Raw genomic sequence first — 24,231 nt, forward strand, 5'->3', positions numbered from 1 at the left:
TCAAAGGTGTTCAAAGGTGTTTTGAGTGTGTTCAAATGTTGTTTTTTTGAAGGTGATCAAGGGTGTTCAAGGGTGTTTTGAAGGTGTTCGAAGGTGTTTTGAGGTTATTCAAAGGTGTTTTGAGTGTGTTCAAATGATTATGAGAGTGTTTTGAATGTGATCAAAGGTGTTTTGAAGGTGTTCAAAGGTGTTTTGAAGGTGTTGAAGGGTGTTTTGAGTGTGTTCAAGGGTGTTTGAAGGTGTTGAAGGGTGTTTTGATTGAATTCAGCGGTGTTTTAGTAGTAATCAGTGGTGTAATTGGGAGTACTCAAATGGTGTTTTTGGAAGTGTTTCAGTGTTGATTGGAAATGTTCAAAGGTGTTTTTGAAAAGTGTTCAAGAGTGTTTTGAAGGTGTTCAAGGGTATTTGAAGGTGTTGAAGGGTGTTTTGATTGAATTCAGCGGTGTTTTAGTAGTAATCAGTGGTGTAATTGGGAGTACTCAAATAGTGTTTTGGAAATGTTCATGGGTGTTGTGGGATGTGGGTGTTGTGGGTGTTGTTGTCGAACTAGAGATACCGAAAAAAAATGTTATAAGTGGGTTGTTGTTGGGACTTTTTCTGATGTAGTGTGTCCCCTTATTAACTTTAATGAACTAAAAGGGTTAAAACGAGAAAAAAATGGGGGGTGTGGGTGTTGTGACTTTCTGATGAAATTAGATAAAACGAGAAAAAATTGTGGGTGTTGTGGGTTGTGGGTGTTGTGGGATGTGGGTGTTGATCTTAGTTTATGGTGATTTTGGTGGTGTTTTGAGTGTATTCAGTGGTGTTTTAGTATTCAGTGGTGTATTTGGGAGTACTCAAATGGTGTTTTTGGAAGTGTTTCAGTGTTGTTTGGAAATGTTCAAAGGTGTTCAAAGGTGTTTTGAGTGTGTTCAAATGTTGTTTTTTTTTAAGGTGTTCAAAGGTGTTTTGAAGGTGTTGAAGGGTGTTTTGATTGAATTCAGCGGTGTTTTAGTAGTATTCAGTGGTGTAATTGGGAGTACTCAAATTGTGTTTTTTGGAAGTGTTTCAGTGTTGATTGGAAATGTTCAAAGGTGATTTTGAAGGTGTTCAAGAGTGTTTTGAAGGTGTTCAAGGGTGTTTTGAAGGTGTTGAAGGGTGTTTTGATTGAATTCAGTGGTGTTTTAGTAGTAATCAGTGGTGTAATTGGGAGTACTCAAATAGTGTTTTGGAAATGTTCGTGGGTGTTGTGGGATGTGGGTGTTGTTGTCGAACTAGAGATACCGAAAAAAGATGTTATAAGTGGGTTGTTGTTGGGACTTTTTCTGATGAAATTAGCTAAAACGAGAAAAAATTGTGGGTTGTGGATGTTGTTGTTGTGACTTTCTGATGTACTGTGTCCCCTTATTAACTTTAATGAACTAAAAGGGTTAAAACGAGAAAATTGTGGGTGTTGTGGGGTGTGTGTGTGCGTGTGTGTTAGGTGTCATAGAGTTTTTTTTTTGTGAAAATCTTGGTTACAGTGATGACATTAGTTAAAACGAGTAAAATTTGTTGGTAATTGATGAGGGTAGTGTAGTCGAATTAGAGTTACCGAAAAAAGATGATATAAGTGGGTTGTGATGAAATTAGTTTAAAACGATATTCAAAGGTGTTTTGAAGGTGTTCAAGGGTGTTTATGTGAGTATTCAAATGATTATGAGAGTACTTTGGGGGTGTTCAAAGTAAAGTGTTTGAGTTAGTTTTTGTGACTTTTTTCTGATGTATTGTGTCCCCTTAATAACTTTAATGAACTAAAAGGGTAAAAACGAGAAAATGCCTAGTCTGGAGACTGAGGGGATGAGTTGTAATTTAATGAAATGTGTAAGTGCAGATAAATTAGAGATGTCAAATCTTATTTGGGAGTACTCAAATAGTGTTTTGGAAATGTTCAAAGGTGTTTTGAGTGTGTTCAAATGTTGTTTTTGAGAGTGTTCAAGGGTGTTTTGAAGGTGTTCAAGGGTGTTTTGAAGGTGTTCAAAGGTGTTTTGAGGTTATTCAAAGGTGTTTTGAAGGTGTTCAAGGGTGTTTATGTGAGTATTCAAAGGTGTTTTTTGAAGGTGTACAAATGATTAAGAGAGTACTTATGAAGGTGTTCAAATGATGTGCAAGAGTACTTATGAAGGTGTTCTGGGAGTATTCAGAGATGATTTGGGGGTGTTCGAATGATGTTTTTGGAGTATTTCAGTGTTGTTTGGAAATGTATAAAGGTATTTTTTGTGAGTATTCAAATGATTTATGAGAGTGTTTTGAAGATGTTCAAAGTAAAAGTGCGTATTTAACTTCGTAATATGTAAAATTGTGAGTAGTGAATTTAACGAAAGTGGATGTAAGCGATGTGGTGACTTTCTGATGTAGTGTGCCCCACTTTAATGAACTAAAAGGGTTAAAACGAGAAAAAATTGGGGGTTATGAGTGAAAATTGTGAGGTGTTGGTTGGAGTGTGAGGGTTTGGGAGGGTGGGTAAAAGGGTAGACAAGATTCAACCTGTGTGCGCGGTCATCACGTGACGTCACTACTATGTTCCCTTATTATCTTGAATGAACTAAAAGGACCGACCTGATTCAACCTGTGTGCGCGTGACGTCACTGACCGCCGAGTAAACGCTTTTTTTAGTTCATTTAACTTAATGAGAGGAAACTTTTAGTTCATTTGACTTAATGAGCGGAAACTTTTAGTTCATTTTAAAATAATAAGGGGAAGATGTTTAGACCTGTAGTAAGCATGCCCCCATAGGAGGAGTCTATTTTGAATGCTTACCCCCAGAGGGGGGATTCCAAAAACTTTGATCCGAGGAATTTCGAAAACCCCATAGGAGGGAATCCAAAAACTTGGTATTATCGAGAAAAATTTGAGGTTGGGGGGGTGGGGTGAAAGTGGGAGGGGTAATCCAAAAATTTGATCCAAGGTGATCATAAGAAATTCAAAACCCCCATAGGGGGGGGGGAATCCAAAAACTTGTATTATCGAGAAATTTTTGGGAATGGGGGGTGGAAGGAGGGAGGGGGAACCTTAAAAATTTGATCTGAGGAGATGGAGTCATGGTATTGTCGAGAAAATTTGGGGTGAAAGTGGGAGGGGTAATCCAAAAATTTGATCCAAGGAGATGGAGAATTTCGAAAACCCCATAGGGGGGATCCAAAAAACTTGATCCGAGGAGATGGAGTCATGGTATTGTCGAGAAAATTTGGGGTGAAAGGAGGGGTACCCAAAAAAACTTGATCCAAGGAGATGGAGAATTTGATTTCGAGAAATTGTTTGGGGGTGGGGGTGAAAGGAGGGGTACCCAAAAAATTTGATCTGAGGAGATGGAGAATTTCGAAAAACCCCATAGGGGGGAATCCAAAAACCGTGGTGTTTTAGTATTCAGTGGTGTATTTGGGAGTACTCAAATGGTGTTTTTGGAAGTGTTTCAGTGTTGTTTGGAAATGTTCAAAGGTGTTCAAAGGTGTTTTGAGTGTGTTCAAATGTTGTTTTTTTTGAAGGTGATCAAGGGTGTTCAAGGGTGTTTTGAAGGTGTTCAAAGGTGTTTTGAGGTTATTCAAAGGTGTTTTGAAGGTGTTCAAGGGTGTTTATGTGAGTATTCAAAGGTGTTTTTTGAAGGTGTACAAATGATTATGAGAGTACTTATGAAGGTGTTCAAATGATGTGCAAGAGTACTTATGAAGGTGTTCTGGGAGTATTCAGAGGTGATTTTGGGGGTGTTCGAATGATGTTTTGGAGTATTTCAGTGTTGTTTGGAAATGTATAAAGGTATTTTTGTGAGTATTCAAATGATTTAAGAGAGTGTTTTGAAGGTGTTCAAAGTAAAAGTGCGTATTTAACTTCGTAATATGTAAAATTGTGACTAGTGAATTTATCGAAAAGTGGTTATAAGTGTTGTGGTGACTTTCTGATGTACTGTATCCCCTTATTAACTTTAATGAACTAAAAGGGTTAAAACGAGAAAAATTGGGGGTTATGAGTGAAAATTGTGAGGTGTTGGTTGGAGTGTGAGGGTTCGGGAGGGTGGGGAGGAGGTTACTTCGTGGGGGGGGAGTGACCTGAGATGAAATAGTTAAAAAAATGTCTAGACTTGTGTTGTAAAGAAATTGTTGGATTGTTGTGGGTATTAACGAAACAAAAAATGTGACTTTCTGATGATGAAAATGTTTTCCCTATGATGTAGGTACTATATCCCCTTATTAACTTTAATGAACTAAAGGGTCGTCATGATTCAGCCTGTGTGCGTGACGTCACTGACATAGGGGTAAGTCGACAAGATTTAGCTTGTATGTGTGACGTCACTGACCGCCGAGTAAACACGCTTTTTTTTTTTTTTTTAGTTCATTTAACTTAATGAGAGGAAGGTTTTAGTTCATTTTAAAATAATAAGGGGAAGATGTTTAGACCTGTAGTAAGCATGCTTACCCCCAGAGTGGGGAATCCAAAAAACTTGATCCAAGGAGATGGAGTCTTGGTATTATCGAGAAATTTTGGGGTGGGAGTGAAAGTGAGAGGGGTAATCCAAAAATTTGATCCAAGGAGATGGAGAATTTCGAAAACCCCATAGGGGGGATCCAAAAAACTTGATCCGAGGAGATGGAGTCATGGTATTGTCGAGAAAATTTGGGGTGAAAGGAGGGGTACCCAAAAAACTTGATCCAAGGAGATGGAGAATTTGATTTCGAGAAATTTTGGGATGGGGGGTGAAAGTGAGAGGGGGAACCTCAAAAATTTGATCCGAGGAGATGGAGTCATGGTATTGTCGAGAAAATTTGGGGTGAAAGGAGGGGTACCCAAAAATTTGATCCAAGGAATTGGAGAATTTCGAAAACCCCATAGGGGGGAATCCAAAAACTTGGTAATATTGAGAAATTTTTGGGATTGGGGGGTGGAAGGAGGGACAATCCAAAAAAAACCTTGATCCAAGGAGATGGAGAATTTCGAAACCCCCATAGGGGGGAATCCAAAAACTTGGTAATATCGAGAAATTTTGGGATGGGGGTGAAAGTGAGAGGGGGAACCTTAAAAACTTGATCCGAGGAGATCATAAGAAAAAAAATTCGAGGCGCGGGGGCGATCCGGATGACGCTGCAGAAGGCGCAGCAGAAGGCGCGGGCGGGCGCGCGGGCGGGGCGGGGCGCGCGGGCGGGCGCGCGGGCGGGCGCGCGGGCGGGCGCGCGGGCGCGCGGGGCGGGGGTCGCGAAGGGGGGGGTCGTGGGGCGGGGGTACTGGTTGGGGGGGTCAAGGGTGAGGTAGTCTCGAGGGCGAGGTCAAGGTCAAAACCGGAAGTAACACCTAGGTGTGAAAAGGTGACCCTCCAGCTGCTGGTCCTAGACCGGATACACCGTCCAGTGGAAGGCCTAAACCGGAAGGAGCCTCCCAGTGGAAGGCCCTAAACCGGAAGGAGCCCCCCAGTGGAAATTTTCACTACTTATATATATATATATATATATATACATTGAGAGAGAGAGAGAGAGAGAGAGAGAGAGAGAAAGAGAGAAAGAGAGAGAGAGAGAGAGAGAGAGAGAGAGAGAGAGAGAGAGAGAGAGAGAGACAGACAGACAGACAGACAGACAGACAGACAGACTGAGACTGAGACTGAGACTGAGACTTATGAAAAATAATTTCAATAAAGCGTGTTTCGGTCTCCAGCTGAGATCTTCATCAGGTGCACGAGACAGGTGGCTGAACACTGCTAATGAGGCAAAATGAGATTTAATGAAATAAATTTTAGTTGCATGAACTTCTCGAAGAAAAGTCTGTGCAGCTGGTGTTGGCGTGTGTGGGTAACAGTATGCTGTGTATTGTTGTGTTCATGTACTGCTGTTTGTGGCGTGTGGGTACACTGCTGCTCGTGTACTGCCGATTTTTCTCTACGAGTCACAGATATCACATTAATAAATGCTTAAGTTTCAGCAGATGACAGTGAAGGTGTTTACGTCGGGGATGATAGATAATATCCAATGTCATCTCTGCTAATTAACGCACGAGGATGACACCTAATGTTTCATTCAGATACATCTATAAACCTATAATATATATCGTGCCGAATATGTAAACCTGCTGTTTTGACCTAAACAGCAACCCACTTGTTGACGAATAAGGCAAGCGAAAATTTGTGTATGCAATAATTTCGCAAAAATCATTCTGAAGCTAGCAAAAAAATATATATTTCATTGTGTTTATTATTAAATTATTGTAAACTTATCTATATATATATATATATATATATATATATATATATATATATATATATATATATATATATATATATATATATATATATATATATATATATGTGTGTGTATATATATATATATATATATAAGGTAAAGATAGGCGATCTTAACAATGCAAGACAAGCCACAGAGGGTGGAAATCTTCAGCTCAAGTACTTTCACACTTCTTAGTGCGTCATCAGGAGCTGTGCAATGTTTGCAAGGGCAGCAACAGGAGAAATAAGGTAAGTTTTTCAGAACATGGTAGCACGGTGGCACCAGCCAATATATGACTGAGGGAGAGAGGCCCAGCGGAATGCCAACCATACACCGATCCCCCCACACTCCCATCCCATATGGGGTCGGGTGGAGTAGGCCCCACAGTTTGCAGATAGCATGAGGTAAAATAAATAGGAGATAGTTAATAGCCAGCCCTAAGCTTCTAACCGCTAGGACAAGTCGTGTGACGTGAGAAGTTGCATTACAAAAGTGGATCATTAACATACAGAATGCAGCTAATGTGAACAACCTTCAAATGAAATAGAAGGGATAAATCCCTCTTTTTGTCAACCGGTAGTACAACGTTACAGAATATTCAGGAAATACTCTGTCAATTAATATGTCTGTGTGACTTTTACTATTCAGGCTTTTCTTTCTTATAATAACTAGGCAATTTCTGAAGTTCTTTTCAACACCATTACTATCATTATCCACTATCATCCGCTATCATTATTATTATAATATTACTAACAAGCTAATTCAGTAAACCACTTAACTAATTGCAGTCAACTATGTGTACCTTGTACCGCTGTACTTAAACGGGTTAGGACCTCAATAGGTCACTCTACTTATCTTTTTGGCTATCCTAGAATGACCATACATGTGCACCCATACCTAAATGACCCCCCATGCCTATTTCCTTAATATTGATGTTATATCACTCAGGTTGCAGTGTACTGCAGCACACCACCTACAGCACCTGTAGCATTACGATACCTGTATGCAGTAGTAGCTGGTGGGTTATATCCATGGTCACGGCAGACCTAACATGTTAAATATCGACGTTTACGACAGACTTAACAAGGTGTTATATATTATATCGACGTTCACTACAGGCGTACCATGATGTTCAGTTTGCAGACTCAGGTCGAACATAACGGAAACATCATGAAATTCCCTGGCATAAAGAGCAATCCTGCGCTTTTGTATAACATTGTTGTTTAAGGCTGTGGACAACAGACTCCACTAAATAACTATCGCGTTTGTACAGCCCATAATTTGAGTTATATATGGCATTCCTATCATTTTTTTTTTCCATGATGAAACTGTTGGGTACAGTTATCTGGGAGGCAGCCCAGATAACTGTACCCAATACCTGGCCTGTCCCGATTGAGTACTGGTGTTAGGATAATCTAGTTTCTAGAGGTTTACCTGTCTGACCAATGCATGAGTGGGTGAAGGGCGCATGGGACCTTGTAGATACCACCCACATTATTAGGAAGAGTGTTTTTAATCAATCTTTGTTTCACTGTCCGTGTTTTAGTGCCTCATGCAGGCAGACCAAATTGTCACTGTATGGCAAGACCAATACATTTTTCCTGAGAGGCGTTTTCTTAGGTTCAGTCCTGTAGAAAGTCTTCCTAGCTGACAGTACGGCCATCTCAACATAATCACTGGGGTATCTCAGTTTTGTAGCTATGTTAAATATTTTCTTGATTTCATCTTCTAATTGCTCAGAACTGCAGATACACAAAGCTCTCAGAAACAATGTAAGGAAAATATTCCTCTTTAACCCTAGATTCATGATTGGAATAATAATGAAGGCAGGACAACACATTGGTGGTCTTCCTGTAAATTGTAAATTTGAATCTTCTGTTGACGCTATAGATTACAACGTTATTCATTTCACGCTCTACCGTGAACTTAACAGAAGGTACCAGACGGTGATCACGAACACAGCGTCTCATGCGTCAGTCTCCGGTGATCACGAACACAGGGTCTCATGTGTCAGTCTCCGGTGATCACGAACAGCGTCTCGTGCGTCAGTCTCCGGTGATCACGAACAGCGTCTCGCTTGTCAGTCTCCGGTGATCACTAACACAGCGTCTCATGCGTCAGTCTCCGGTGATCACGAACACAGGGTCTCATGTGTCAGTCTCCGGTGATCACGAACAGCGTCTCGTGTGTCAGTCTCCGGTGATCACTAACACAGCGTCTCATGCGTCAGTCTCCGGTGATCACGAACACAGCGTCTCATGCGTCAGTCTCCGGTGATCACGAACACAGGGTCTCATGTGTCAGTCTCCGGTGATCACGAACAGCGTCTCGTGTGTCAGTCTCCGGTGATCACGAACAGCGTCTCGTGTGTCAGTCTCCGGTGATCACGAACAGCGTCTCGTGTGTCAGTCTCCGGTGATCACGAACAGCGTCTCGTGCGTCAGTCTCCCGTGATCACAAACACAGCGTCACAGCGTCGTGTGATGATTAACTCGCCTGACGAAACATGCCGTCTCGGTTACCTTCATTGCATTAAGGGCGTTTTCGTCTCTTTTCACATTAATCTCATTGCTTACTGAGGAATTCTGCAAAGCGGGTGAACCTTACTTCATGCCGATCGAGCCTTTGTAAGATTCTATCGAACTTTATGGCAAATTGGTCAAGCCTTTTAAATCGAACCCAACAGCCAGACGGAAAAGCCGTAGAGAGAGTCGGTCGAGCCTTACTGCGAGTTTAGCCGAGCCTTATTGCAAGTCTTAATCAGTGTAGGTCGAGCAGCGGTGATCATAAGAACATAAGAACATAAGAACGAAGGAACACTGCAGAAGGCCTACTGGTGCGAGGCAGGTCCAAGTCTCCTACCGGCTTAAGCAGCGGTGATCTTAAGAGCAATTTCTTAACTCACACCCGCAATGAATTAAGGCCTGGTAGAATTAAGGATCATCTTGGGAGAGTTGAGGATCATGGGAGAATAGAGGATGTTCTTCCCTCCTCCAGATAAGCCTCCGAGAGACTGGACACTGCCCACAATCCCCCCAAAAGAAACTTTAACACCCTTATCTGTGACCAGCAGCTGCAGGGGTGAGGGTGTCACGTGAGGGTGCTAGATGAGGGATGAGAGAGAAGGGAAAGAGCGAGGGGAAGGGACGTAATGGAGATGTGAGTGACTGGGGAAGTGAAAAGGCATGAGGTGGAGAGGATTCATGGGAAGACTTGTAAGATGGAGGGGGCTAGGGAGAGGAGGGGTTCATTGGGAGGAGGGGGCTAGGAAGAGGAGGGGGGGTCAGGGGGAGGAGTGTAATATGGAGGGGCTAGGAAGAGGAGGGGGGTCATGGGGGTAGCGAGTTGTAGAACATAGGAATCGATTCTGATACTGCTTGTGATCACATTGACCGGGAAACTATTATTTACGAGCTTCAACTGATTTAACTAGTAAAGAACACAACTTTCCGGCACCAGCTGCGAGTATACATCAAGAATATACACCAGCTCTCAAACACCAGCTGTGAGTACGTACCAAGGGTGCTCACACCAACTCTCCAACGCCAGCTGTCATTACCAAGAACACTTTACTCAACCTCCACAACACAGCTTTTGATGTGTGTTTATTCAAGATTACTCACACTTTCCATACGTTTATCATTAAGATAAGTAATGTCAATACAACAAGTGGGGTGATAACACCACCACCATAAACATTTCACAGGGGGAAGTAGGAGATAAACGTCTCTCTGACCAAGAGATAAAGGTAATTAGAACCTTCACCTAGAAAGGATTTTTAGAAAGTTTTGGAAAAATGGCTGTTCAATTTTTATTTTTTTTTTATTTTCAGGAGTTTTCCTGTTAAGAAGCTAAGATGACAGAGAGGTGTATAATCTAAGAACATAAGAATGTAGGAACACTGCAGAAGGCCTACTGGCCCATACGAGGCAGGTTTTTATCAAAACGACCTCTCCCTAAAGCTACCCAAGAAATAACTCCCGTACCCCATGACACCAATCAAACCCAGCCCCTCCAACTCATATATTTGTCCAGTCTCTTCTTAAAGCTACCCAAGGTCCTAGCCTCTATCACCCCACTTGGAAGACTGTTCCACGCATCTACAACTCTGTTAGAAAACCAGTACTTACCTATGTCCTTTCTAAATCTAAATTTATCCAACTTATATCCATTATTTCTAGTTCTTACCTGGTTCGATACCCTCAGTATTTTATTAATATCTCCCTTGTTTATGCCTGTCATCCATTTATACACTTCAATGATATCTCCCCTCATTCTACGCCTCTCCAGAGAGTGGAGATTTAAGGCTTTAAGTCTATCTTCATACGGGAGGTTCCTTACACAGTAAATCATTTTAGTCATTTTTCTCTGCATGTTCTCTAATGAGTCTATGTCCATCCTGTAGTAAGGGAAACAAAACTGAGCAGCATAATCTAAATGAGGCCTCACTGGTGATGTATAGAGCTGTAAAATAACTTTTGGACTTCTGTTACTTATACTTCTTGAGATAAATCCAAGTAATCTGTTGGCCTTGTTGCGCACACTAAGGCACTGCTGTCTTGGCTTTAGATTTCTGCTTACCATGACTCCCAAGTCTTTTTCACATTCTGTATGATCAAGCTCTACTTCACCTAGATTATGGCTTCGAGGGTTATTTTCATTACCAAGGGCAAGTACCTTACACTTATCCACATTGAACTTCATCTGCCATTTTTCAGACCAAGACATTAATTTGTCCAAATCGTCCTGGAGTTCATTGATATCCCCCTCAGAGTGAATTATGCGGCCTATCTTTGCATCATCAGCAAACTTACTCATGTCACTAGTAATCCCTTCATCAAGGTCATTAATGTAAATTATGAACAAGAGAGGGCCTAAAACTGATCCATTTGGAACGCCACTAGTGACTAATCCCCATTCAGATTTCACTCCATTAATGGTAACTCTCTGCTCTCTATTGGTAAGCCATGCCTCAATCCATGCTAGAACTTTACCTCCTATACCATGAGCTGCCACTTTTCTTAAGAGTCTCTTGTGAGGTACTCTATCGAAGGCTTTACTAAAATCCAAATAAACAATGTCATATTCCTTATCACTGTCAACTGCCTCAAATGTTCTATTGAAGAACGTCAGCAAGTTTGTCAGGCAGGAACGACCTCTTGTGAATCCATGCTGAGATTCATTTATCAAGTTATGCTCTTCAAGGTGACTTCTGATAATGTCAGCTATAATTGATTCTAATAACTTGCCCACTATAGATGTCAGGCTTATTGGACGGTAATTTGAAGGAGTGGACTTATGCCCTGATTTGAATATAGGAACCACATTAGCCATCTTCCACAACTCTGGCACAACACCGGTAAGGATGGACGCATTGAATACACTCGTTAATTAATGGCTGACTAAGCTCCATCTTGCATTCCTTAAGTACCCTGGAAAACAACTCATCGGGTCCCGGGGACTTATTTTGCTTCAGTTTGTCTATCTGTTTAATAACCATGTCCCTCGTGACAGTAATATTAGTTAACTTAAATTCATCAGGAACTAAATAATTGTTAATTATTGGAATTTCATTTACATCTTCCTGTGTAAAAACTGACAAAAAATAGTCATTAAATAAGGAACACATTTCCAGTTCATTATCTGTCAGCTGTCCATTCCCAGTTTTCAGAGGTCCTACTTTTTCCTTCACCTTCGTCCTATACACTTGAAAGAACCCCTTTGGATTAGTCTTTGATTCATTAGCAACTCTAATTTCATAGTCACGTTCAGCCTTTCTAATTGCCTTTTTTACTTCTCTTTTAAGCTGAACATATTGGTCAGTAAGGTTAACCTCTCCTCTTCTGATGAGCCTATAAATTCCTTTTTTCTCCCCTCCCCTAATAGATGCTTTAGCCTCCTGTTAACCCATTTGGGATCGTTATTATTAGACCTAATTTCTCTCTGGGGAATGTATATACTCTGGGCACTGTGTACGTTATTAGAAAACAATCATAAAAGCAGATCCCTTCATGTTCATAAGTATGATTATCGTCAATAAAATCATTAGCTAGATAACCCCAATCAAGATTAGACAGATGTTCCGTAAGTCCATTATAATCGGCAGAACGAAAATCAGGGATTTTTACTGTATTATCATTATTCTTGCATTCCCAATTAATGCTAAAAGTGATGGATTTGTGATCACTTGTGCCAAGCTCTTCAGTGATCTCCGGATTATTCACCAGGGCTCTGGTGGCCTGGTGGCTAACGCTCTCGCTTCACACGGCGAGGGCCTGGGATCGATTCCCAGCCAGAGTAGAATCATTGGACGTGTTTCTTTCCACCTGTTGTCTATGTTCCCCATCAGTAAAATGGGTACCTGGGTGTTAGTTGGTGATCCTGGGACACTGACCTAATTTGCCCGAAATGCAGAGCATAACAAGGGAGTTTCTATATAGTAGTATGTCATTGTTGTCAGCTAGGACTGTATACCTTGTACATGTACTTGTAGTAAATAAAGATATATTATTTGACAGGACTAGGTATAGCAAATTATTACCCCAGGTAGGCTCAGTTACGCTCTGTTTCAGAAAACAGTCCTGAACTGTTTCCATAAAGTCACTGGACTCTAGATTACCTGTCAAAGAATTCCAGTCAATTTGACTAAAGTTAAAGTCCCCTACTATGACTATGTTACTGTGTCCAGAAGCCCTAACAATTTCGTCCCAAAGAAGTCTCCCTCTATCGTGATCCAAGCCTGGAGGTCGGTATATTACACCTAGAATTAGTTTTTCTTGACCCTCCACGAACTCTACCCAAACAGACTCTGTTACTGCTCCATCTATTTTTATACCTGTTTTTATGCAACAATTAATATTTTCTCGAACATACAATGCAACTCCTCCCCCCTTCCCATTACATCTATCCACATTGAACAATATTACACTCAGCAGTCATATCCCGACTCTTTAAATCATACCACGTTTCAGTTAATGCAATGATATCAAAGTTCCCAGCACATGCTACCAAACGTAGTTCATTAATTTTATTTCTTGCACTTCGACTGTTTGCATAAAATACCATCATATGTTTTTTCTTCTGCACATTTTTCCTATTGATCTTCGTTTTTACTCAATTTCTTAAATTATCATTACCCAGAGTTACTCCATGACAGTTACTATTAAGATTCCTAATATCAAAGCATAAGTCAATATATCCATACTCATTATTTATCATTTCTAAACCCATACCTCTAACTAATCCTAGTTTAAAGTCCTAACAACCCCCTCAGCTGAGTTAGCAAGAAAACCCACACTTGCCCTGGATAAGTGAACCCCATCCCTGGCATACATGTCATTTCGGCCAAAGAAGTTGTCCCAGTTGTCAGTGAATGGTACTGCATTATCCTTACAGTGTTTATCCAGCCAACAATGAATACCAATTTCTCTGGACAACCATTCATTACCAACACCTCTTCTTGGCAAAATGCCACCTATAACAGGGCGCCCACCTTCTTCCTAATTATGTCTATAGCTGTCCTGAGCTTTCTAACTAAATCCTCGCTTCTACGCTTGCCTACATCATTGCCTCCAGCACTGAGGCAAATAATAGGATTGATCCCATTACCGTTCATGATGTTGTCAAGCCGGCTAACAATGTCCTCCATCCCAGCCCCAGGAAAGCAAACCCTCTGTCTCCTACTCCTGTCCTTCAAGCAGAATGCCCTATCCATGTATCTAACCTGGCTGTCCCCAACAACAACAATATTCTTACCTTCCTTGTTGTCGTTCGTCGTGTCGATCCCAGTACTCGACTCACATTCGTCGGGTAGCACCGAGAATGCATTGGAGGTTTTCACATTAGTTTCCACAGCAGTCTCTTTCTTCTTCATCATTTCTGGCTTTCCATTCGTCTTCTTGATCGTCAACTTCGTCGTCACCTGCTGTCCAGCCACTGACCACGATCCCTTCTTGAACTGAGGACTCGAAACAGGAGGACTACTACGAATCCTCTTGTTTTCCTCGGTCAATCGCCGTATCTCCATCATCGCTACCCTCAATTCTTCCTTAAGTTGCTGGTAAAGTTGCTCGATGGAGGGCATCTTGGTTCAGTCCACGGGAGCACACAAGACTCTTCTTCACAGAGTTAAGTACAGGTCACCCGTAGACGTGGCTTATATACTGTAGTGAGGTGAGTGTGTTGCAGTGTCTGACAGATTGAACATTAAAATGGAGTTATTTCTTGGGTAGCTTTAGGTAGAGGTCGTTTTGATAAGGACCTGCCATGACTCTCCCCGACACCAAGCCCCTCCCCGCTACCATGACTCTACCCGACACCATGACTCTCCCCGACACCAAGCCCCTCCCTGCTACCATACTACCCGACACCATGACTCTCCCCGACACCAAGCCCCTCCCTGCTACCATGACTACCCGACACCATGACTCTCCCCGACACCAAGCCCCTCCCCGCTACCAGGACTCTTCCCGACACCAAGCCCCTCCCCGCTACCAGGACTCTCCCCGACACCAAGCCCCTCCCCGCTACCATGACTCTACCCGACACCATGACTCTCCCCGCTACCAGGACTCTCCCCGACACCAAGCCCCTCCCCGCTACCATGACTACCCGACACCATGACTCCCCGAAACCAAGCCCCTCCCCGACACCACTGCCCTCCTTGACACAATGACCCTCCCCGACACCATGACTCTCCCCGACACCAAGCCCCTCCCCGACACCATCACCCTTCCCGATACCATCACCCTCCCCGACACAATCACCCTCCCCGACACCATCACCCTCCCCGACACCATCACCCTCCCCGACACCATCACCCTTCCCGATACCATCACCCTCCACGACACCATCACTTTTCCCGACACCATCATCCCCATCATCCTCGACACACCATCACCTTCCCCGACACCATCACCCTCCCTGTCACCATCACCCTCCCTGACACCATCACCCTCCCTGACACCATCACCCTCCCCGACACCATCACCCATCCCGAACCATCACCAAGACATCATCACCCTCCCTAACACCATCACCCTCCCCGACACCATTGCCGCGACAAGTTCTGTACCCTGTATGGATGGCCAGGATAAGAACGAAATACGTCAGGACAAGAAAGAAAGTCGTCAGGACTAGAAAGAAAGCAGCGAGGACTGGAAGAAAAACTGGAATGAGGGGATGGAGTAACTAAGATGGAGTGAGATCACCGAGCTGGTGTGAACTCACCAGAGTGCCATGAACCATAGATAACACTGAGCTCTGTATCATTTATTATTATTATTATTATTATTATTATTATTATTATTATTATTATTATTATTATTATTATTATTATTCATTTATTTATTTATTTATTTATTTGCAATTGTGTTATTGCATTTTCGTGAGAAAGAACATTTCTTGTAGGTAGAAAGGGGTCACTAAGTAATAGTAATATATAGATGTGAATATTGTATCTGTGATATGGAACACGACCTTGATCATAATGAGAAATAATTTACTGTCTTTGAGAATATTAGAGGTAATAATTCCAAGAGAATTATCTGTTATTAATTCCCCCACAAGAGGAAGTAATGTAAGTTAATACTCTTGGGAGTATAAGACGTAAGAATTTGCCCCAAGTTACCATACACGAGGGTTGAAAATCTGAAGCTTATTTCCCAGCTGCTAGAGGACCTCTGAGTTTAGCGCTTCTCTCTGTTTGAAATAAAAAAAAATTGAACGGCATCACTTTTATGGGTGATGTCTCTTGTATAGTGAATGAAATGTTGTTTGGGTTTAGGGCAGGGATTCTCAACCAGGGGGAATATCCCCCTGGAAAACCTTTAGGGTGTTTCAGGAGAACTGGGACCACTACTCAACAAAGTGTGATGTTATGTAGATTAATTATTGAATATCACAGATTCAGTTAAAAATAAAGATAAATATTTGACTTTTTGATTAATTTATTCTTGATAAGTAAGACACAAATGCAACAATTAGGTATCTTTATTCCGAAACGTTTCACCTACACAGTAGGCTTCTGCAGTAGAATACAGAAGAGTTTAGCAGAAGCAGTAGAGATGTGAAGACGATGTAATCAGTCCACCACCCCTGAAGGCATAATTTTGAGGTGATCAGTCCCTCAGCCTGGAGAAGAGTTTTGCTCCAGTCTGGAACAGTGTGAAGTTTAAGCAGCAGTATATAGACATATACTGTCCGAAGGTGAGATAAAGTTCACTAGCAGAAGAAAGAAGTTCATCTCTGAGAGGTCACGTCTCTCTCAAATCCATCCCTTCTCACTAGAAAAAGTTGTCAAAGGTGTTTTCTGGACCAAGATACCGTTGTTTTGCAGTGTCTGACAGAGTGAATAAGAAAATGCTATATAATACAGACAAGTTGATAAGTAAGACACATATGCATATGCATGTGTCTTAATTTGGAGCCTATGATGAGTGTCAAAAAAAGAGGGTAAGTTGATTCTTATAATCAATATGGAATCACATCTATCATCATCACTGGAGAAGAAAAACTTCACTGTGTTACTTGCTGCAAAGCCTTGTCAAATTATTCTACGCAACAATCAAAGTTGAAGCAACATTTGCCAAATGCTTATCCTCAACACAAAGGACAAAGGCTAGTTTGAAAGTCTTGGAAATGCTGTCAACAAGATGAAGCTGGATTCAACATGGGTATTCCAAGAAATAAACCAAAAGGTTATTAACGCTTCTGATATCGTAGCACAGGGATAGCAAAGCAGAAAAAAACATACAATTGGGTAAACTTGTCCCCATCGCACCCCTGCTCCTCACTGGGTTTATTTTACAATTCCTCCCATATCTCTTACTCCAGTATGTTCTTATGGCAGTGTGCAGATTTGAGACCAAGTCCTAGAGTACTTTCCAGGTATATATTATCATGTATCTCTCTCCTACGCTCCAATGAGTACATGTTCAAGACTTGAAGGCGTTCCCAGTAATTTAGGTGCTTTACTGGCTCAATGTGAGCCATAAACGATCTCTGTATTGAACGCAGACTCTAAATGTATATATACGAAAGCATCACAATGACAGACATGGATATCATTCAGATAAAAGCTGGTATCACATTCAGATATAAGCTAATATCGCACAGGCGATGTAACAGCAGGAAAGAGGAAGGGCAGAGTAATGCAACAGAGGAAGAAATTCTGGGTAATGCGGTAGGGAAGGAGGGAGAAGGTCGGAGAATTGGCGACAAAGCAGGTCAATGGTCATGCATTATATATTTGGGTGAGGCCAGAATTCTCACAGCAGCCGCCTTTAGGTGGTTGTGTCACCTGGGTATTCATGCTGGTGGTGGTCGTGATCGTGGCGGTGGTTTAGGTGGTGGTCGTGCTCCAGTGTTTCGAATACCACCATTAAAAAACTGTTAGGTAAAAGGACTTAAGTGCAACTAATGTGACAGGCAAAAAGAGATGAGAAAAAGATTATATAAACCTTAAAAGACTGAAATCTGCTGTGGAAATGCATTTGGTTATAGTGTATATTGTGGCAACATTGGTATTTGGGTATGAATATTAGACAATTTATGGTGGTGTTAGATAACACTGTTGGCATTATTTTTATTTTTTGTTGTTGATGGTGTTACTCATGTAACTTGGTATTACTGGTGTTACTTAATGCTGCTGCTGAGTCGCAGATGATGACACCATTAATAGTGATTATCACTATTAATAGTGATTATCTTACTGGCTATGAAGTTGATGTCTCAAAACTGGCAACACTTTAGGAGTGAAATTCCTTGACACCAAAGGAAGGTACAAAAAATGTCGAAAGTCACAGCGGTGAAAGCCGTTGTCACCAGAGGTGAAAATTATCGACACACAATGAAAATTTCAACGCTAAAGTGCAAGTGCCCCCAAAAGGTCCTAAAATGAATGGTTTAATAAAGCGTAGTGTACTCTGTCCCAAGATATTCCGTTCTACACAGACCGGGACAAATGGTTCAGTGGTTCGACGTTTCGAGTATACGTACAACATTCTTATCCTCGTCCCGATTAAATGATTCAATGAAGTCTTCTCGTGCGAGGCAAAAAAAAAAAAAAAAAGGCCGCATGCTAGCTAGTTCATATAGCCATCACAATCTGCCTGATCTGACACCTGAACCTCCGAACTGCCGCCCCAGTTGCCAAGGTGGTCACACCACCTCTTACAGTGTTCTCTTAATCACTGCCACTAGCACGAGGTCACCTCTGCAAGCGGTCTTTGAGAACTTTATATCAATCTCTGCAACCTGCGGAGGGCACAGGGGGAGGGGGATCTCAGTGCAAAGAATAAATCAGAGAGGAGCAACACACAATGATATATATGTCTGTTTCACTGCAACTTCTGCTTGTGACAATACACGTTCCCAGGTATAAACTATACCTGGGAACTCACAGCTAATTGCTGGGCACTGAACGAGTAAAATAACTAGAAAATGTTGCTAACAGTAAAAGAATTGTAAATGAAAACTGGATTACACTGATACCTGCTGAACCATTACGAAGTCCCGAGCGAGAAAGAAAAGAAGTGAGAGGCAGAGTTCAAGGCAAGGCATTGGACAGGATGAAGAAAACCAAGGTCAGGCCGCGCGTGTACTAAGAAACATTTGGGGATGTACTGGGAGAGACAAGCAACAATAAAAACAAAAATGGGTCTAAGATTTAAAATACGAATGCTGTGCATGAGGGCTGAGTCAACATGGGGTGTGTGCGTGAAAACTCGGAGACACACATGATTTTAAGTGGACCAACGTAGGGTATAGCTACGGTTCCTACCATATTATCAGAAACAGAACAGGCACTTTCAACAATAACTTGGAGAGTTTAGGAGGCGGTAATCTAGTAAGCATCAACAGCATCTCTGCTGGTAGAAGTAAAAACAAGACTGCTGATAATGGTATTAGTCTGAGAAATTTTAAGTGAAATATCTGGAGGGTAAAGCAAGTTTAAAAGATTTTGTAAATTGCAAACATTCAGAAGGCAAAGTAGAGAGAGTACACTGCCTACACAGGAATAGCGGTTGAAGAGAGAAAAAAGTTCTCACAGCAAGAGAGTTTATGAACCTGGCAGGAGAGAAAACACGAAAAAAATGTACTGAGAAGAATTTTAATTTTAGAGTTTAGAAACTGATATTAACAGATGTTGCCTCACTTTATTAATGCTCCTCTTGATGATGAACGCATTTTTTTCAGAAAGAAGACTTCAGCCATGCCATCAAGGCGGCGGTGACGGCAGCAGCAACAACAGCAGCAGCAGCAACAACATTTGTACAAGTATCACTACAGGAGCCCCACATCAAGTGCACCACCATCCACATCAACGCCAAAAAAAGTAAATTTTTTACATAAAGAACAACTGATGAAGTGAATATTATTCCGACTTTATCACAAAGGGAAAAGATATGCATGAATTTAAAGGACGCTTACGAGAGTTAATGTTGGGGAAGTATATTGTTGGATAGAAAAAGTGTTGAGGGAGGTTTATTGTTGGTTAGATACCTGTAAGGCCTGAGACAAGATTTTCATGGTGTCTGACTGATTAATATACCTGTTATTATTCGGAGGCCTACGTGACCATCATAACACGCCTTTATTCAGGAAGTGTATTTGCTTGTAAAAAGTTTTAGTCATCGACCTATATGTTGATGCTCATCAACCTGCATGTTAATGCTATTCTATGTTTTTGGCAGCCCTGTGTTTTAATCGAGTATAATTTACAATTCCTCCTGTATCTCTAACTTTAGTAAGATGTTATGACTATGGAGATTAGGAACTTTTTTATTTATTAACTATGTATCACATACGACTCTCAGAAAGTACATTTAAAGTGCTTTTAGGCTATCTCAATAGCTCAGATATCATAGTAGTTGCAAGCGGGCAGTAAATTACCTATGCATTTTCTAGCTCTGATATTTTACTCGCCTGAAAGAAGCTGTAAACAACGAATATCTATACGAGTGCTCACAAGTGATTTAAAGATTATCACTATTAGTGGGGCTACTCTTGTTTTGAAAGTTATCATGAACCAACATGTCACATTCCTGACAAAGATTTGCTTTGTGTTCGCTAAATGACAGGTCGTCTGCAATAATTGTTAGTCCTAGCTCTTTTACCGTTTGCGTAATTAAAAAAAAATGATAGTAAATATATCCAGTTACTGTGTAGAATTATACCTCTTTTCTTATCAAAACAGTCGGAATCTATCACCGTCGACATCATATTGTTTTTCAATGTCTACTGGCAGATTTTTTTTATGGTTTGATTTTTGACTGTCCACACTTTTTGACTCAAGACAGGGGCGCTCCCAGACTGTCTGCCAGCAACTGGCGCCCTAGATGAACTATATATAATCTTCACTTAGGAAACACTTTGTATTGATATTTCGTTTTGTAAATGAGGTATAAAACCTAACTCCGTAAAGCTATCGGATGCTTAACCTGCGATGTTTAAAACCAGTGCTATTTCCTGACGACTACCGAAAAGCCACCATGAAAATGACAGCCCCACTAAACCCTCTTGTTCATCTCCCTGGCTTTTGATGTATATTTTTACACATGATATTTTCTAATTTAGCGCCTCATTTAACTTGGTATTGTAGGCGATCGCCTTGTTCACTTGTATTGGCTTGCTGCCCTTGATTCAACGACTTCACTAAAGACTTTTCCGTTGGTTTATCAATCTCGAAGTGGAAGTACTTCGTACTGTCTGGTCTGTCAGAAAAGCCGAAAAGCTTGAAATTGTAGCCTCTTCTATAACACTACACAGTTTCAATAAATAATAGGAGTTTAAGCTTTTATGTTGAGCATTTACCAGGTCGTGTCTTCTCCAAAGAGTTGCTAATACATAAACATTTTCTTCTGTCATGGTATTCAATGGGAATTAGTTTGGGGAAGATTTTCGCAGACCCTGTGTTCAACTTTTTTGAAGGATATATACACAGTCTCAGGTATTATCAGTGAGCAGCTGGTGATCTATTTATCAGAGGTGAGATCACTAATATAATGAATCGACTCTGTCTAGAAATATTACTCAATGGTCACTATCTAAGAAGCCATCAACACCACACAGTGCTATGTAGATCCGTAGTTCCTAAACTTTTCTATGTCACGACTCCTAAATAAGATTTTAATAAAAAGAAATAAAACTTGAGTGGGTGCGTTCCTTCGTGCATTTATTGATATAATCATCAGATATAAGGAGCAGTGATGTAACCATCAGATATAAGGAGCAGTGGTGTAACCATCAGAGATAAGAACCAGTGATGTAACCATCAGAGATAACGCCATCACCACCTGACACGGAGGGATGAGCAGTAAACCCATATGGGAATGGGAGGCAATCGGGTTCGATCAAATCCAAATCCTTGGATCAAGAGCCCACTCACCGGTGATGACACAAAAGTCACCACCTGACGCTAACAGTGATCTAAACCAGGGCTACTCAACTGGCGGCCCGCGGTCCGAATCCGGACCTTCTGAGTGTTGCAGTTGGACCGCGGGCTTCAGGGGAAAGCTTAGTTAAATAACAGGATCAAGTGGTACACAAGAGTGGGATTAATACATTATTCTATCTGAATGGAATACATACACTGAAGGGAATACAGTATTCTAGCATAGCTAAATAGTGATATTTTCTTCCATTCACTAGTAATTCATATCGGCAATTGTGCAATGAAGTTGACTTTTTTGGCATTATGAAAAAAAAAAAAAAAAGTTTGGCCGCATGTGGTCTGGGAAGTTTGGCGACCCTCATTCTGGTTGTTCCTAATTTATGTGGAGTGAATATAAAACATGTTTTATTTTAATAAATACAGATTAATTTGAGTAATAAATACATTTCATAATACAGAGGACATTTGATTAAAAACTGCTGCAAAAATTCAACTGGAACTCATTGACTTCCAAGAGAATGTGACGCTGAGACAAATACTCTGTGATTGTGCACCAGAAACATTTTGGTCAAAGGAAGGATCCCCTGCGAATTTTCCCACACTTCACAGATTAGCAGTCCAGATTCTCACAATGTTTGGGTCCACGCAGTGCTGCCAGTCTGCGTTCTCAACTATGAACTTCGTGAAGAACAAGTTCCGCTCCTGTATGACCAGTGAACACCACCACTCTCTTCGATTAGCTATTACTCCATTAGTACCAAGATTTCAGGAATTAACATGAAGCATGAAGTGTCATTTCTCTCACTAAACTAGCATAACAGAAAAACAGTATACAGGTACACATACACCATACAGTCATACACACATTACATCACTGTTGTTGATCTTTACATGTTAAAATTCGGAATTTTTTTTTAAATAAAATTTCAAATCCTGTTATAGTGTAATTTTTATTCTATACCATTCTGTTAATCAGTATGAAAACTCCATTTAAACCAACATGAGTAAAAAAAATCCAAAACTTTTTCGATATAATGTAAAAATTATTTTTTCCCCAATACATATTTATCTTCATATTTTATAAATTTTTATAGGACGAGAACTTAAAATGAAGTTCATAGAAAATGATGAGCACACTGACCTATACTCGGATTTGTTGCTTTTCATGACTGCGGGTAAAAAATGTATTCGGACATTTGCATACACTGGTACTTGTCCAAGTGGACCTATGCTCATGGTAGTTGAGTAGCCCTGATCTAAACAGTCATCAACGACAAATGACAAGCAGTCGTTGATGACAAGCAGTCATTAACGACACAGGAGTCATCAACTAACGATGATGACCTAAACAGTCATCGACACAGTTGCCACCACCTGACGACGATACTGACCTAAACAGTCATCAACGACACACGAGTTAGTACTTGAAGATAATAATAATGCAAACCAGTGATTCCTAAAGTGGGCGGTACTGTTCCTCTGAAGGCAGTGGAAAGAACCTGGGGGGGATGGCGCGCGCGCGCGTTAAGGAAAAAGAGGGCGGTAAGGGGGCGACAGGGTGGCATCATAACCAAGGGAGTGTTTGTTTTACAAAATCTATGTGACAAAATCTAAGTCACAAGCACATTCAGAGAGTAAAAATTAAGAGTGTTATACACGAAAGAATAATTTTATTTTACTTTGTGGTCCGAAGTCGGAGTTAATTGCCCAAACGTTTGTTCGGACGCGCCACACGCCAGTCAGTTCAGACAGCAGATGCCGTGAGTACTGGTGATGATCAGATTTTCACCTCTGCGAGGGCCAAAGCTCTAGATTTGTACGCACTGTAAGTTATCTTCAGTCTTGTAATGTACATTTTAAAGTATAATATAATAAAGATATGATTGAGTGGTACTGATGGAGGGACACCAAAAGTTGTGGAAGTGTTGCTGTGCTAAGGCTGTGATTTGGACTGTCTTCATTTTTAGCTGTAACAGCGTCTGATGGTTTTCTGGTATATTTTGGTGTGGTCTGCATGTTTTTTTACATAGGTTTTTATTTTACTAAAATTATTTTGTTTTGCTGTTCTCCCTCACCCAAAACCAGGCATTCCCACCCGTCCCCAGGCTTGTTGGGAAACCCCACAACATTTCTTTTTGTTTCCCTTCTGTTTTGCTGTGATTTACATGGTTTTTACATTTGTTTTTGCTAGAAATGTTTTGTTTTGTCGTTCCCTGGATTGGCACACCATGTATTCATTTATTTATATTTATGTAACATCAGGTAGCGTTAACTTATATTTTATGAATGCACATATATATGCAATACATACACAGGCTATGCTGTGTTACCGGTTATAATTTTTGTTATGCATGTGTGTAACTGTAACTTCTAATGTTAAGTAGTTCTTTGTGAAATAAATACGCCCGTTTATAGTGTTAGATTCGTCGTTGTTTTGAATTTGCAGTAGACTTAATGCCAAGAATGTGTATGTGGGGCGCTAGGGGTGTGGCCTGGGATCCAAGGGGGGCGGCAGCCTGAAAAAGATTGAGAACCACTGATCTAAACAATCAACGACACAGGAGGCACCACCTGACGATGATAATGATCTGAACAGTCATCAGGATCACAAGAATCTCC

This window comes from Cherax quadricarinatus, chromosome 52 (genome assembly GCF_038502225.1).
Source record: "Cherax quadricarinatus isolate ZL_2023a chromosome 52, ASM3850222v1, whole genome shotgun sequence".
In the NCBI taxonomy this organism is placed as follows: Eukaryota; Metazoa; Arthropoda; class Malacostraca; order Decapoda; family Parastacidae; genus Cherax; species Cherax quadricarinatus.